The sequence below is a fragment of the Rattus norvegicus genome, chromosome 5 (assembly GCF_036323735.1).
Source record: "Rattus norvegicus strain BN/NHsdMcwi chromosome 5, GRCr8, whole genome shotgun sequence".
Lineage (NCBI taxonomy): Eukaryota > Metazoa > Chordata > Mammalia > Rodentia > Muridae > Rattus > Rattus norvegicus.
Genome location: NC_086023.1, coordinates 95640677 through 95656251, shown reverse-complemented (window position 1 = coordinate 95656251; position 15575 = coordinate 95640677). Strand labels below are relative to the sequence as shown.

At 40.4% G+C, this 15575-nt stretch overlaps 1 protein-coding gene and 1 non-coding gene across 45 annotated transcripts in view; one reads left to right on the top strand and one right to left on the bottom strand.

Moving 5' to 3' along the window:
* Ptprd (protein tyrosine phosphatase, receptor type, D) overlaps positions 1-15575 on the top strand; it is a 2322278-nt gene that overhangs the window by 1759247 nt on the left and 547456 nt on the right. The window lies entirely within an intron of this gene.
* On the bottom strand, positions 4856-4959 carry LOC120103209 (U6 spliceosomal RNA). The gene has a single exon (XR_005505303.1). It is a non-coding gene; the product is annotated as a U6 spliceosomal RNA (small nuclear RNA).

The window sequence follows — 15575 nt, the reverse complement described above, 5'->3', positions numbered from 1 at the left end:
CCTCTGTATTTGTCATGCTCTGGCAGATCCTCTCAGGTGACAGCTATATCAGGCTGGTGTGAGCATGCCAAAGTGTACACATGGAGTGACCCACGTCTCCAGATGCATATATAGCATAGGATAGTCTTGTCAGGCATCAATGGGAGGAGAGACCCTTGATGCTGTGAAGGCCCGATGCCCCAGTAGAGGGGAATGCCAGGGTGAGTAGGGGAGCACCCTCATGGAGGCAAGGGATAGGAGGAATGGGATAGGGGGTTTCTGGAAGGGAAACTTGGAAGGGGGATAATATTTGAAATGTACATAAAGAAGATATCAAATGAAAAATGAAAAAAAAAGAAGTGCTGAAGATTAACTAGATGTTAATTACCACCTATGTGAAATCACTACAGTGCTTGTCTTTCACAGGAAGGGTTTACAGTTTAGGAACTATAGGAAATTCTCTCTAAATTCTGTCAAAGAAGTCCCCGCCATCAAAAATAATGTGTTAACAAATGTTCTCATAGGATAAAAGAACAAGTGTTGAGCCCATACACCAAGCTTCCTCAATGAGGCAGTGTTATAATTTTCAGGAAAAAAAATTTCAAGATCCACAGCATTGCCATCACTTCATGGACTGGGAACTCTGGTGATATGAGAAGACATAGAACTTGGGTATGATTATTCAAATGGGGACATAGAACCCAATAACAATTGAGAAAGAATGAGCTAGGGAGATTGGACGCGCAAGACTGACTTGCTCAGAGGAAGGCATTTCACCTGCTCTTTGCCATTCCTCTTATGACCCTTTTCCAGGATCCGGTTTCACTTAGCATTCAGCTTCACCCAATTGCGTGTTGCTAAACTGTCCCTAAGTGCTGCACAAATGCTGTTTTCAGATATCTTCCCAAGTGCTCCAGTCAAGTAGAGCCGGTAATGGAAGTGAAACTTTCACTCTGTGGGCTTCCTGGGGAACTCTTTGATAAGAAAATGAGCACATGAAAGCCAGATGTGTCTCTGGATGGCATTTGAAGGATCTGTTATTAGTAGACACTGTAAATACCCAACATGTGTGTAACTGCAAATGCAGGCAAATGCAAATGTAAGTATGTACATTTTCTCCTGCTTGGATAAATTTAACTTTAAGGGTTCTTCATTCTTGCTCTTCGTTATCTTTGTTGTTGTTTTTGTTTGTTTGTTTGATTGGTTGGTTTGGTTTTGTTTTTTTTTTTTTCTTTGTGATGCTGTTACAACAGAAAGGTTTCCTTCATTGTTTTCATGTATATCCTGCTGTTGTTACTATATAGAAATGAGACTGGTGTTCACACACTGATTTGATAGCCTACTTTACCGAATTGGCTTATTATTTCTAACCCTGTTTTATTAGCTTTTTAGAGTATCACTAAGAATGTCTTTTGCAAAGAGAGGTAATGTATTTCAACTTTCTAGGACATCTATACTTGCATGTTCAGTACACGTTTTTACAAAAGCTGGATGTGCAATCAGTCTATGTCTCTATCCACAGATGCATAACTAAAGAAAATGTGCCCCCGGCATGGTGGAGCATGCCTGAACCCCAGAACCTGGAAGGCTGGGGCAGGATGGGTAAGATCAAGAATTTGATGGCAGCCTGTAAAACAGATGGGTAGAATAATGTATAACACACACACACACACACACACACACACACACACACACTACACAAATATATATGCACAAAATAATAATTAATAAGGCAATAAACCTTGCCTTAATTAACAGTGTGGATAAAACTAGAGAACAGTACACTAAATGAAAAATTCCAGACACAGAAGTACAAGTAGTACATGACCTCACTCATGTAAGAATTTATAAGAAGCTGAATTCATGAGATAAAGAGTAGAATGGTTCTTAAGGTTGGTAAGGAAACTAGGAAGGTGTTAAATGTTTCAGGGAGAGGAATATACTTTTCCTAACAGCACCTGCCACAAACTTATTATTATTATTATTGTCTTATTACTTACAAGAGCATGCAGCGGGGATACTGGACTCTTGGTAGCAGTCTAAAAGGATTTGGGTTTCAGGCAAATCATTAGGCAGATGGTCAAGGCAGGCTACACCAGCACATAGGGAAAAGTGACCACGATGAGCAAGTAAAGTGTAAGAATCATGTGAAAGACAACCAGGGGAGCTTACTATCATTTAGAGGATTGTGCATGGTCACACAGGATGAATAGTTTTAGCCTTGTTGTCTGGACTCTCTAGCTCATGCTAACTTGCTACTTATAGCCTCATTTTTTCCTGGTACCCCACGATGTTCCTGTTGCTGTGATAAAACACTGGCCAGAAACAATTTGGAGAGTGTTCTATCATTAAGGGAAACCAAGGCAGTAACCTGGAGGCAGGAACTGTAGCAGAGGCCATGAAGGAACAGAGTGTGCTGTTTTGCTCTCTAAGGCATGCTCAACATGCTCAGGACCTGCATAAGAAAGGACCTGTACAATGTCACCTCTCAGTGAATCCATCCTCAATCGAGAAATGCCTCACAGAAATGCCCATGGTTCAATCTGATAGAAGTAATTCTTTACCTGAGGTTCCCTATTCCTCACGACTCGAGTTTGTATCAAATTGACAAAAATCACACTGTATCACAGATACCAGAAGCAAATAGTAGTCTAATCATAAAAGATGTTTCCATAGCCCCATTGAGATTACCTGTATTTTCCAAAGCTTGTGAATGCTAAGTGTTGTCACAGTTTAACAAAAGGAAATCGGTGAATTGTCTCAACAAAAATATTTGTCATTCTAATTTACATTAGAATGTTGACCTCACACCAAGGTCTACTAACTGTCAAAATTTGGACAGGGTGAACATTAGGAGAAAAGGTACAAACAGGAACTGTCTTTTCATCCAAACATGGTTTCTTATGTACATGGAGTTGGGAAATGGTTGAGTTTCCTAGTGACCAGAAATCCTGATGTCCTCAGCTATAGGGGTGAGGTGATAAAACTCTTCAAGAGAGAGGGACTGGTAATTTCTGAAAATTCAATTATAGTTTTATTTCCTAATTGGTACAAGACCTATATCTGCTTGCAGAGTGAATTCTGATTCCTTAAGTTCCTCCACAGTGTGCTACAAATACCCACCAGTGAACTAGACACGCAGGAAATTTACAGCAAATGCTCCCTCCTTCTATCCCACTAAGAATGAAGGTTTTTGTTTAGTTTGCTTGTTTGTGTTTGTGTTTTTAACCTTCCTTTGCAGTAAGCAGCAAGCTGAGCAATGATTAAAGTGCAATAAATAGTTAATTGAATTGAGGGGCTAAGAGAAAGTATAGAAAACCCAAGCACAATATTTCGCCTTTGGAAGCAGTAGGCTTGTTGCTTAGTTGAGAGCTTGCCAATGACACCAGGATGGCAGACTTACTTAAAGAACTCCACTCTCAGAGGTACTGAATCATAGGCGTGATGTGGAATGCTGGATTTAATAGTGGCTGAGGCCCCTGGGACTGTGCCTTATGAAGACAAATAGTAGACATAATAGCAAAATTAAAATATTTCACTGCTCCAAATTTAGAAAATGGCTGTCTTCTTTTTGTAAATGATAATGGTTTGCACACAGCTCAGTCTCTTCAGCTGTGTAAACGGTGTAACACAGTTTAAAGGGTTTTTTAATTAAAACATTCACATAGACTGCATCTTCCCATTTTTATAGTGCTTTGGGAAAAATCATAGGACTTGGCAATCACATGTACAACACTATACAATTTCACAGTAACCCCAGCGCAGAAGTGACCTCCATCCATCTACAAAGCATGTGCCCTGGTATTTCTTATGCCCCAATCCCATGTTTCTAATGAACAGAACCGAAGGCTTCCACAGCATCTGGCAAGGGTGCCTATATTCTACTATTATTTCTCTTTTTCCACACTTTTTATTGATTATTTCATTTATTTACATTTCAAATGTTATCCACCATCTCACGTTCCCTTCACAAACTCCCTATACCCTCGCCCTCCCCCCTGCCTCTATGAGGGTGCTCTCCCACCCATCCACCCACCCACTCCTGCCTCAGTGCCCAAGCATTCAGCTACCCTGAGTCATCGAGCCTTCACAAGACCAAGGAGCTACCCTCCCAGTGATGTCAGATAAGGCATCCTCAGCTACATATCCAGCTCAAGCCATGGGTATCCCCATGTGTACTCTTTTGTTGGTGGTTTAGTCCCCAGGAGGTTTGGGGAATCTAATTAATATTGTTCTTCCTGTGGAGTTACAAAACCCTTCAGCTCTTTCAGTCCTTGCCCTAACTTCTCCACTGGGGGTTTAGTGTTCAGTCTGATGTTTGGCATCTGCATCTGTATTGGTCAGGCTCTGACAGAACCTCTCAGAGGACAGCTATACGAGGCTCCTGTCAGCAAATTCTTCTTGGCATTAGCAATAGTGTCTGGGTTTGGTGGCTGCAGATGGGATGGATCCCTAGCTGGTGCAATCTCTGGATGACCCTTCCCTGAGTTTCTTCTCCACTCTTTGTCCCTGCATTTCCTTTTACAGGAGGAATTCAGGATTAATATTTTTGAGGTGGGTGGGTAGCCCCATTCCTCACCTGGAGCAGTGCCTATCCACTGGATATGGTCTCTACAGACTCTGTCTCCCCTTTGGGTATTTTGACTAATGTCCTCCCTGTTCGGTTCTGGGGACCTCTTGGGTCACTGGCATCTGGAAGTTTCTAGTGGCTGCCCCCAGTTTCCCCTCCCCACTGCTACATACGTCCTTTCAAATACCTGACCCTCTGTACTTATCCCCCATCTCCTCCAGTATGTGAACAGATCCCTCTTTCCCTCTCTGTCCTCTCTCCCACCCAGATCCCTCTCTCCCTCTACTTCCTGAGACTATTTTCTTCAAAAATATGGAAGGCTTCTCAAATTTGCCTGTCATCCTTCTTCAGGGGCCGTGTTAATCTCTGTATCATCCCAATTTTAGAATATGTGCTGCTGAAGCAAGCACTCTATTATTATTTCAAGATACTTACCACTGTTACCTTTTAAGTTACTATGAGCTGTTTCTAAAATAAAAGATAAGGAAACACCACTCTTCTCTTTTTATTAGGCCTCTGGATGAGTCCTTATGCATGTGTACAGAAGTGACCTTAAATGAACATGATCTAACACATAAAATGTCATTTTAACTGTTGTTAAACTCTCTATCCCCACCCCCAGATGACATTTCTATTCTTACTTTAATTTAAAATAAATGATCTGAGCAAAAATGTTATAGTTTGTCTTACATGGTGTGTGCATATATGTTTAATATAAAGACAGAAGTTAAAATATTCCTCATTTAGGACTGACCATGTCAGGCAGACACTACTCTTTGCTCTTTTTCTCTTTCTGAATCTTCTCAGGTAAAAGAAAAGTAGTCTTGTTTCTTCCTGGGTATTGGACCAGCTTTGCCTGCTCTAAGCATCCTATGCATGTCCCAAGCCTCCTATTGTTATTCTAAGCACATCATTATTATTCTGAGGTTCCCATTGTTGCTCTAAGTATCACTTCTTCTTCATTGACCAGTTTGAATTCACACCTTGATCCTGTCTCCTCCAGTTCACACTGGACTAGTTATATAAACTTCCTGGAACTGATCTGGTAATCCATGAAATAATGTCCTCTCAAGGTGATAATAGCTTTATTATATTAGATGTTAAGAGATATAAAAACCCAAGTCAGCAACCCCAACCTCAGATTCAGTTAGCCCAGATAGAAGTTCCCCAGCTAGGTAAAAGGGATTGGTCATCAGTGTCCCTGGTGTAAGGACTAGCTATTGCCTCAACTCAAGCATAGATAGCACAGAAGTGCTCTGCTCAAGTCCAAAGTGACCTGGAACAAATGATTGTTTGTTTGACCTCTCTCTCTTATTAAAGCCAAAGAAAGAGCATCAAAACACGCGCGGACAAGTTGCCTGGGCAACTTCAGGGAAAGCAAATCTACTGCTTTTTCTTAAGAGGGCAAAAAAGACAAGGATAGGAAGAATGACATAGTGTTGGTGGCATTATTTGAATATTACAAGCAACATTTCTTAGTTTATTTTTTTGTTCAAAGCTTCCAGTTCTTTTGCTACTAAACAAAACATTGAGCTACTCGTTCAGTCAAGACATAGTTGTTAGAGAATATAAAACTTCATGCCTGTACATCTAAATGTAGAAAGTTATTAGTACTGCCATATAGTAACTAGCTATTTATATTAATATATATTAGTACTGTTATATAGTAACTACAGCTGTGGTTGCAAACACTAAAGCAAATATTAAATTTAAATTATCAGCTGATAATAGCTTAGCCTGGATTCCAGATATAATGTTGGTATTGTGGAATTCTTGAGGGCAACACTAGCATTTACATCAGCATTAACATGAATATGTGAGCTTAAATGTACATAGGGACTATGGTACACGCTACTATGTACTAGAGATGGCTGATCACATGGACTGTGTACGGTACAAGCTGCTATGTACTAGCGACGGTTGATCATTGGATGTAAAAATTGTAAAGCACACATTAGCTCCTTTCCTTTACTTTCCTCTGCCAACATAAATTAATTATTAGCTCTCATTAACCAAGTCTCAGAAAATCTATGCATTTATTTCTTTAGATTTATTTCCTTTCACTTAAAGCTATTTGTGATCTCATCTAGTAGGTATTTCTGAGATGGAAAAATAGATATTTTCCCAAGGTTTTCTAGTTTCTTTAGCAACTGAGCATTTCTGAGCAGCCAATCAGAACCTTTATTTAGTCACAATTGACAGTGATTAATACATGCCTTGGAGATCTACTTACTGATTATCTCCATCAGAAAATAGAGGTAGCTTTTGGGAATTACAGTCTCTGCTAGAGCATATGTTAGTGTTCATTCTTATTACAATGTATCAATTCCTTATAAGTGCTGAGAGGGAGGCCTGTGTTTGGTTATTAATCATTTTGATTAAACTATAAGTTTGTGACTAAGTCAGTTACTTCCATTGCTTTCATTTCAAGTACATTGATTTCTTAATATTTAAGGAAAATATTATCATTACAACATGATTTTAATATCTACATCAATGATTATAAAAGTTACTGCTAAACCTAAGATGTGTTGTGTATGTCAGTGCAGGGGTAAGGGGAGAGAGGGAGGAAGGTATTTCTATGTGACAGAGACTTTTTAATCCTACATGGTCCTCCAAAACAGAAGGTATCCAGGATGAAAACTTGATTAAAAGTAAAAGTCTGGAACTGCATAGACAACTCTAACTGGAGCTGGAAAAAGGAACAAAGGTTAGATGGGATTAGAAAATATAAAGTAAATGACACGAAATCGTCACCTTTATTTTTGTATCTTGTACTTTTTATGTTTAGGAGAGAGGTCTCTAGCATAAGAGGTCTCTAGAATAATCATCCAGATGCACGTACCTGTTTGCCATGGACACATCTGCACGTGTGTATGCAATGCTCTTTCATGTAACCCTCTCCAGATCAGACTGTTGTTTATCACATTACAGTTTTGCCCCGAATGTATCCCTCTGCCCCATGTGTATGCAGTACTCACAGACATCAGAAATGGGCATCAGATCCTCTGGAACTAGAGATAAAGAGCAGTTTTTAGGGGTCACATTGATTGCTGGCAACTCAATCCAGGTCCTCTGGAAGAGCCACACGTGTTTTTAACGTCTCTCTCTACTCCCCAGATTCTATTTAGATGCTATAATTCTGAAAATAGAAAGGCTACTCCTCCCCAAAATGTAAGAATCCCTTACCTCTACAATCAAAAGGACAGTAAAACCAATCGTCACAGAGTAATGCCGGGTTCCTGACAGCATCTTGTGTATTTCCGGTCTTGGGCTTTTCCTTGCTCACTGTTTTGTTTCCCTTTCTAGGCAGGAGAAGCTGCCTTCTGTCTATTTAGAAGGCTGATTTCTGTGCATTTTGTTAGACTAGGTGGGTCAGCAGGTATGAGCTAACACATTGCCCAGGTGGCCCCTTAACACAGTGTGATTGAGCATGGAGGAGATAGCAACCAGCCCCAGCGCTGGGACTGCCTGGTGCTTGGCCAGGTGAATGTGATTAGCAACTGACTTTTGGATAGAGATTCCCCTGCATTCCCAACAGATGTCCCCTTAATTGAAAGCTTGCTGTGATGCTGGTGATTCGAGAGGCCCCAAATTCCCTTTAATGTCTCTTGCTCATTAAAAACACACCTCCCTTCTTCCAAAGGAATGGCTTCCTTAACAGTTCTGCCTGAGTGGTAGGGGAGAAGGGATGTATGCTCAGTGCCTCAGTATCACCCTGTAAAGTGAACCTGTCTTTCTTCCCTGGCTTCATACCAGATGACTCCAGAAATACCCTTGAGGGTGTCAAGCTGTTTGCCAAACGTTGCCTTAAAATGGGTTTTGGGAAAAAGCAGTGCTGTGGGGTTACAGGTGTGTGGTCCTGATTACGATAGACGGCTACAACTTTTTTATGTTCGTGCCTAATTTAGAGCCCAACCCAAGAAGATGGGGAGCAGAGGACACTTCCTGATTGACTGAGAAAATAATGAAAAGCATGAGAAAGACAAAATGACTCCCTCAGCTTTGTCTGCCCAGGGTTAAAGTCATGCACTGCTCTGTTCTGTGCTCCCCTGCTATGGGAAATAGTATCAGTTACATAGTCCCCTTTGCCTATACAGTGAAACAGTACATGCCATGTGCAGAGAAGGAAAAACTCATTTATCACATGAGGCCTCAGGAAAAGGATATAATGACATTCAGAGCTTCCCTGAATCCCGTGAACAAGTTTGCTTTAGAGATTTAATACTATGGGGAATCCTACAAGAAAGGTTTAATCCTGTGCTATGTCTCACATATAATTGTTTACTGTAAGTGGTTGTATTTAATAGATTGCATTTTATAGTCTTTTCTTCCAAATTTTAAAAGTTAAGAAGAATGTCTTTGCAGAAGGATTATGTCAGGCTGTAAGATGTGTTCGTTCTGTATATATTTGCTGAAAGATAGGTAAAATGTTTTGCTGTTTTGATTATACTAGGTAGCTGTTTTCACTGGGCTTAGTAGGGAAAATATGTTGAAAACCTTATCAACAACAACTCTGTAATCAGTGACCTTACTTCTCTTCTGTCTTTCATAGCCAAACTTCTCTGGAATTTATCTCCTCCCAGTCTTGAGTTCATTGTTGAGCCCTTTGCTTCTCCTGCCTGCACATTCTAGGGATCAGCAGCCCTCAGTTTAAGCTCTCCAACCTTCACCCTAGGTCTCAGTATTCTTGTACTCAGCATCCATTTGCAACTCCAGTCCAGACTTCCAGGCCACCATTCTGATCTAAAAATTAAATATCGTAATTACCAAGTTCTGACTGTGGGAGTCTTTCCTCTGTCTGGTACTTCTCATCCTCTCTTACTGCACTGGGTTCTTCCACCAGCATCTGCAAACTGTTGACTCTCGCATTATTCTTTCTAAACTGAACTTCTCTTTTGAGTCCCAGACAGTTTGTGCTCATAAACTCATTAGTATCATGGAGTCACCTCAAACTCACAATGATCACAGTAGAAATTTTGACCTTCGACCCACTACTTTTCTAGGATTCATCATCTGAGTTAATGAACCACCAAATCATTAAACTGTCCCAACTAGAACAATTCGGATTATTCTAAACACTTCATTTTTCTTAAGATAATATCTACTATGATGACTAATTATGTGGGTCAACTTGACTCCACCACAGGAGTCTCATGTGTGTTGTCAAACCACATTCTGCATGTGTCTCAGAGGTCATGGTATTAATGTTTAAAACGACTAAGGCAAACAAGTTGTGCTCCATAACTAGAGTTCTCATTCAGTCTGGTGAAGACATAGAAAAACTGCCCTCCTGTAGCTGAGAGTGGCCCTATTCTTGACTGCCTTGAGCTGAGATGTCAGTTTTTTCATGGTTTCAAGGTTGTGACCATTTAAGGTGAATCTGTGTCATTGGGTGTCCAGAATACTGGCCATATTTCTTGTATGCCATAGGTCTCCAGAATCACATGACCCAACTCCTCATAATAAATGAGGAGTTTACACACACACACACACACACACACACACACACACACACACACACACACACACTTTGAACTACAAACACAAAAACTACGTACCCTATTGATTCTAATATTACTAGTCACAATTGACTGTCCATCCTGTAAATACCTTAGTCATGAGTCACATTGTCTCCATTCAGTTCTCAGTCAGTCCCAGGTTTACAAAAGCAAGTGAAGTACAGTCTGCGGTTTCTGTGTGTTCTGCTCTCTGTTGCCAACTGGAGGGAATTTTTCAGACACTGCTCTGGTTCTCATACCTCCTTGTCACCTATTCCCTTTCCTGGTCATAAAACACTCAAGTAAACAGATTCCTGAATGTAACCCATAGGGCTGCATGTCTCAGATGCAGGCTGTCTCAGGTCCAGAACACTACATTTCTAAATTAAGGGTCTACACCAAGGTAGCAATGTATGCACAAGGACTGTGAGTGAAAGGAACTGCTTGAACCGCTGCAGTCTCGCAATCTGTCCTGATGCTTGGTCTTTCTTTTAAATGTTCAAATAACACAAACAGTGAATTATAGTTTTTGTTTGTTAAGAATAAATTTAAGGGGCTGGGGATTTAGCTCAGTGGAAGAGCGCTTGCCTAGGAAGCGCCAGGCCCTGGGTTCGGTCCCCAGCTCTGAAAAAAAGAACCAAAAAAAAAAAGAATAAATTTAATTCATAAGTGTGTTTATATATTTTATAATTCAATTTAATTCATGAAAATAACTTTATTAATACCTTTAAAGCATAGCTATTATTGTAATTGTTAATACTTATTACATCTATATTATTTTAGACAGGCTTGCCATGTGAATAAGAAATGTTTTTAGAAATTATCCATCCCAGGGCTCAAGATATAGCTCGATGGTGGGCACTTGCACAGGCTGAGAAAGTCCCAGCACTTGAAAAAAAATTCACATCTGGTGTTCAGTCTTCGCCACTCTGTTGCTATGCTTCTGTGCTCCAGAGCTGTGACTTTTAGCTCTGATCCGAATTCACTAATCTGATTACACAATTCATAGCTGAACTCTTTGCTAAACTAAAACTGTTTCTGAGAATTGAAGTACTATATATTGTTTTATCCACCACTGCTTTTTCAGAACCTAGCTCAATGCTACCACAAAGTGAGTATTTAATGAATGTCTGCCAAATGAATAGGGTAAGGGCATGAACAGGGTAAGGACTCAACCTACATCTGTCTGCCTAGCTCTAAAGCCAGCCATAACCATTGTGCCTTACTGTCTTACAGTGTTCCTTTTCACTGGCCACCAATGAAAGGGCGATCAACTGTGAAGGACCTTGACAGTAATGAATATAAACATTCTTTGTATTCTTCATGAGAAGACATAGAAATGGCAGGGAAATGATAGGGAATGGAATGGGGAAGTTTGCCGTAATAGGGATCGCATTCCTGTAAACATACTTTTAAATTTGGGGCAGAAGCTTACCAGTGTAGAGCAATTAAATGGAAGGCACTCGTTCCAACACTTATCCATTTAAATTAAGTAAAAATATGAGCTGTGCCAGATGTATGCAGACTCAGAATAGAACCTCTCATGTGTAAATAATACACTTTGCTTGATTTTTGAGGTTTTATGTAAACAAATTGCTGTTGGAAAATGCATTTGTGAGAATTTACCGGAGGGATATCTTCAGTAATGTATCTTATGAAAGTGAATTCTAATAGAAATGATTCAAAACACAGGGAAGAATACAGAAGCTTTAACCTCACAAACATGCATGGAATACATATTTTCTTCTGTCTTTTTGCCAACTACTTACAACCATAACATGATAAAGTTATACTACCTGCATTAAACAGTAAGCACATCGTGCACATAAACTATATCTTTATGTGTGTGCTTGTAAGCTAGGCTGGCTGGCCAGTGAGCCGCAGAGATCCCCCTGCCTCTACCTCTTCAGCACTGAGGACACAAGGGAGCACCATGGTGCCCAGATATATGTGTCCCGGATATCAATCTCCAGTAATCATTCCTACAAGGCAAGCTCTTCAGTAACTGAACTATATGGAACTATTTCCATAGCTCCATAAAGTGTTGGGGCGTTTTCCTTTTATAAGAATCCACAATACTAGCTTTCATTATGACATTTTCAAACAAATGTCTTTTCTTTGTTCTCCTCTCCCATCAACTCCCCAAACCTTTGCTTGTTCACCTGGTCCCCTTCCTTCTCATAGTCAACTTTCATGTCACCTATGTCCTGTTCTCTTCCCATACCTCCTCAAGACCTATTCCCCCTCATCTTTTTCCTCTGGTCTCCTTGCTAGGCTAATAGCCTGTGCCCACAGTCATCACCACTCATAAATTACACATAGGTTATCTGGTAAGATTCAAACATGAGAGAGAACATGTGATGGTCTCTCTCTCTCTCTCTCTCTCTCTCTCTCTCTCTCTCTTTCTCTCTCCCCCCTCACCCCCATGCATATGTGTGTATGTGTTTAGCAATGACTTGTGACCACTCAGCCATAGGATTTTCACTGGGTTTATAGTAACAGGCATCAGTTCCCTCCCACAAAGCAGGCCCCAAATCCAGCCAGAAAGTACTTGTTTACCTCCCGCCAAACAGTAATGCCAATATTGTCAGTAGAAGGTTGGTGTTCTAGCCAGAAGGAAAGAAGCTACCAAAACATTTCACCTTCATTTTTCTGTTTTCCATATTCAAAGTATATAATATCTTCAGCTATAGGATCTTACAACATAGTTCCAGAAATAACTGAAAGCAATAATCATACCTTGTATTGGCCATGTTTTGTACAAAAACTTTTAGATTTATTTTTATTTGTGTAAATGTTTTATGTGTGTATGCATATGTATATATGTATGCATGTATATATGTATGCATGTATGCATGTATGTATGAATGCATATATGTATGGACATGTCTATTGTCTTAAGGGGCCAAAGAGGTGTTAAATGCCCTGGAACTAGAATCAGATGGTTGCAAGACACCATGTGAGTGCAGGGGACTAAACCTCATCTGTGCTTTTAATTTCTGAGTCATGTCTCCATCCCAAGTTTGTATTATTTTGCAACCACCATGAGGCCTCTGTTGCCACAAACTCTTTTGCTATTGTTGTTGTTGCTGCTGCTGTTGTTTTATTTGAAGTTTACATCTCAAATGATATCCTCCTTCCTAGTTATCCACCCCCAACACACACACACACACACACACACACACACACACACACACACACCATCCCATCTTCCCTCTCCTGCCTCCCCTTTGCCTCTATGAGGATGCTTCCCTACCCACCCACCCACCCACTCCCTCTTACTCCACAGTTCCAGTATCCCCCTATACTAGAGCATTAAACCTGCTCCCCCAACCCCCACCATTGATGTCAGACAAGGCCATCCTCTGCTACATAAGTATCTGGAGCCATAGATCCCTATCTGTGCACCGCTTGGTTGGTGGTCTAGTCCTTGGGAGTACTGGGTGGTCTGCCCAGCGGGCTTTCTTCCTCCAATGGGGTTGTAATCCCCGTCCACTCCCACTGGGGTCCTCAAGATCAGTCTGATGGTTGACTGCAAGCATCTGCATTGGTCAGGTGCTGGCACAACCTCCCAAGAACAGCCACACCAGGTTCCTGTCAGCAAACACCTCTTAGTGACAGCAACAGAGTTGGGGTTTGAAAAAAGAACTCTTAGAGAAGTATCCTACACCCGGCACTGAGCTTTTCATTTAAAAACTTAATGTTTTCTATATTCCCACTTATTCAAAATCATTTGAAAAATTAAAATTCTGGTCAGCTTATAAATTAGTAAGTTTCTATATGATCTCCTAGTTAATGCTATTTATTAATATCATAAACATCGTCACCAAAAGTAACTTGGGGAGAAAAGAGTTTAATTTATGTTATACTTACAAGTAATAGTCCATTATGAAGGGAAATCAGGGGAGGAAATTAAGGCAGGAATCTGGAGGCACCAACTGAAGTAGAGATCATGACAGAACTATGCTTACTGGTTTTCTTGCCATGGCGTGATCCACCTGATTTTACCTTCATCCTAGGACCACCTGCCAAAGGGATGGCACTGCTCACGTGGGAGCACAGCAAGCTACTATGGCCTTCACACACAAAGAAAATGCTACCATAGCCTTGCCTACCTTCTAGTAAAATGATGCTGTTCCATGTTTCTCACGTGACTCTAGGTTGTGTTAAGGAAACAAAAACTAGCCATCATGCTCTGGATTTTTAACACACTCTTAATCTCTGTCAATCACATTCACCTTTCATTTTGTTTTCATTTGCTTTTCCACTCCATCATTCTTATCCACATCTGAAACTTTCTGGGCCTATTATTTTACTTCTATGAACCTCTGGCACCTTGAGTTATATAATAATTTCTAATTTTGTTCACAGGGAATACTTATATACGTCAAACACTAGTAAGAACCCCTTGTACTTGTTCCCTTGTTCCCCCTAGGAAGACAAGGAATGAGAGGTAGTAGATGGTGATAAAAGAGAGGTTAAAGAGGAATAATAGGATAGGAAAAATATAATGGTGATAGGTGGGCATGCTAGAGAAAGGAATATGTGGGATAACAATGCAGATATGTCAGAAGAGTCATATGAAACCAACTACTATATAAGCTTCCTAAAATATGTAAATATTTATACATGTGTGTGTGTGTGTGTGTGTGTGTGTGTGTGTTCGATGAAATCAATCTGTAATGACGTACCTTTCCTAGATACTACAAGCTAACAAATGAAAAGCCTAGTACCAAGAGTAGGTCACTTCCTTTGGAGTTTGTGGCCAGTCACATCCCTTAGACCATTAATTTATACAGGCTGTTGCTACAGTTCTTATCATCCTCTATAATTTCACAGTAAAACCCATTGCTGAAGATACCACGTACTTGATCTTACAACACAGAAAAATTAAACTAGAAGCTTCATCTGTATCGATTAGCTTTCACAGGGCTAGAATGTGCTTGGCATGCCACCAGAGGAGAAAATAATCATCAGTTTTACCCACCTTGTGAAGTCTGTGGACTATGTTAATGACTGGGCCTGCAATATAATCTCACTGGTGCAATAGTGGCAGGAATGTCATGGGGGTAACCAACTGCTTTCTGATTGGATTTAGGTTCCATTCCATAAGTTGACATCCATATTGATTATTAGGACCAAGAACTTGTAGATGGACAGGTCATGAGGTCTTTACTGTTCTTCACCTAAATCAGTATAGTATTAAACTGACTCTCTCATTCATGGTTACCTATAGATTTGTAAATCTCTCAATCACCATCAAAGAAGCCTTTACAGAAAAGGTAGGTGGTAGTTAGCACAGAGATCTGCAACTAGTCAAGGTTCAGAGAGTAAGTGTGGGAAGCTCAGCCTTACATGGAGTGCATATTGTATACTCCAGCCTCCTCAAACTTAGCAATCACGAATAAGAGAGAGCAGAAAGTCCTGCAAGCAAGATGTCATAGATGATTGCAAGGAAATAGTGTTTTCTAGACACAGCAAGGCAGTTGCACATATGAAATCACAATGAGTAGGATAACATGCCC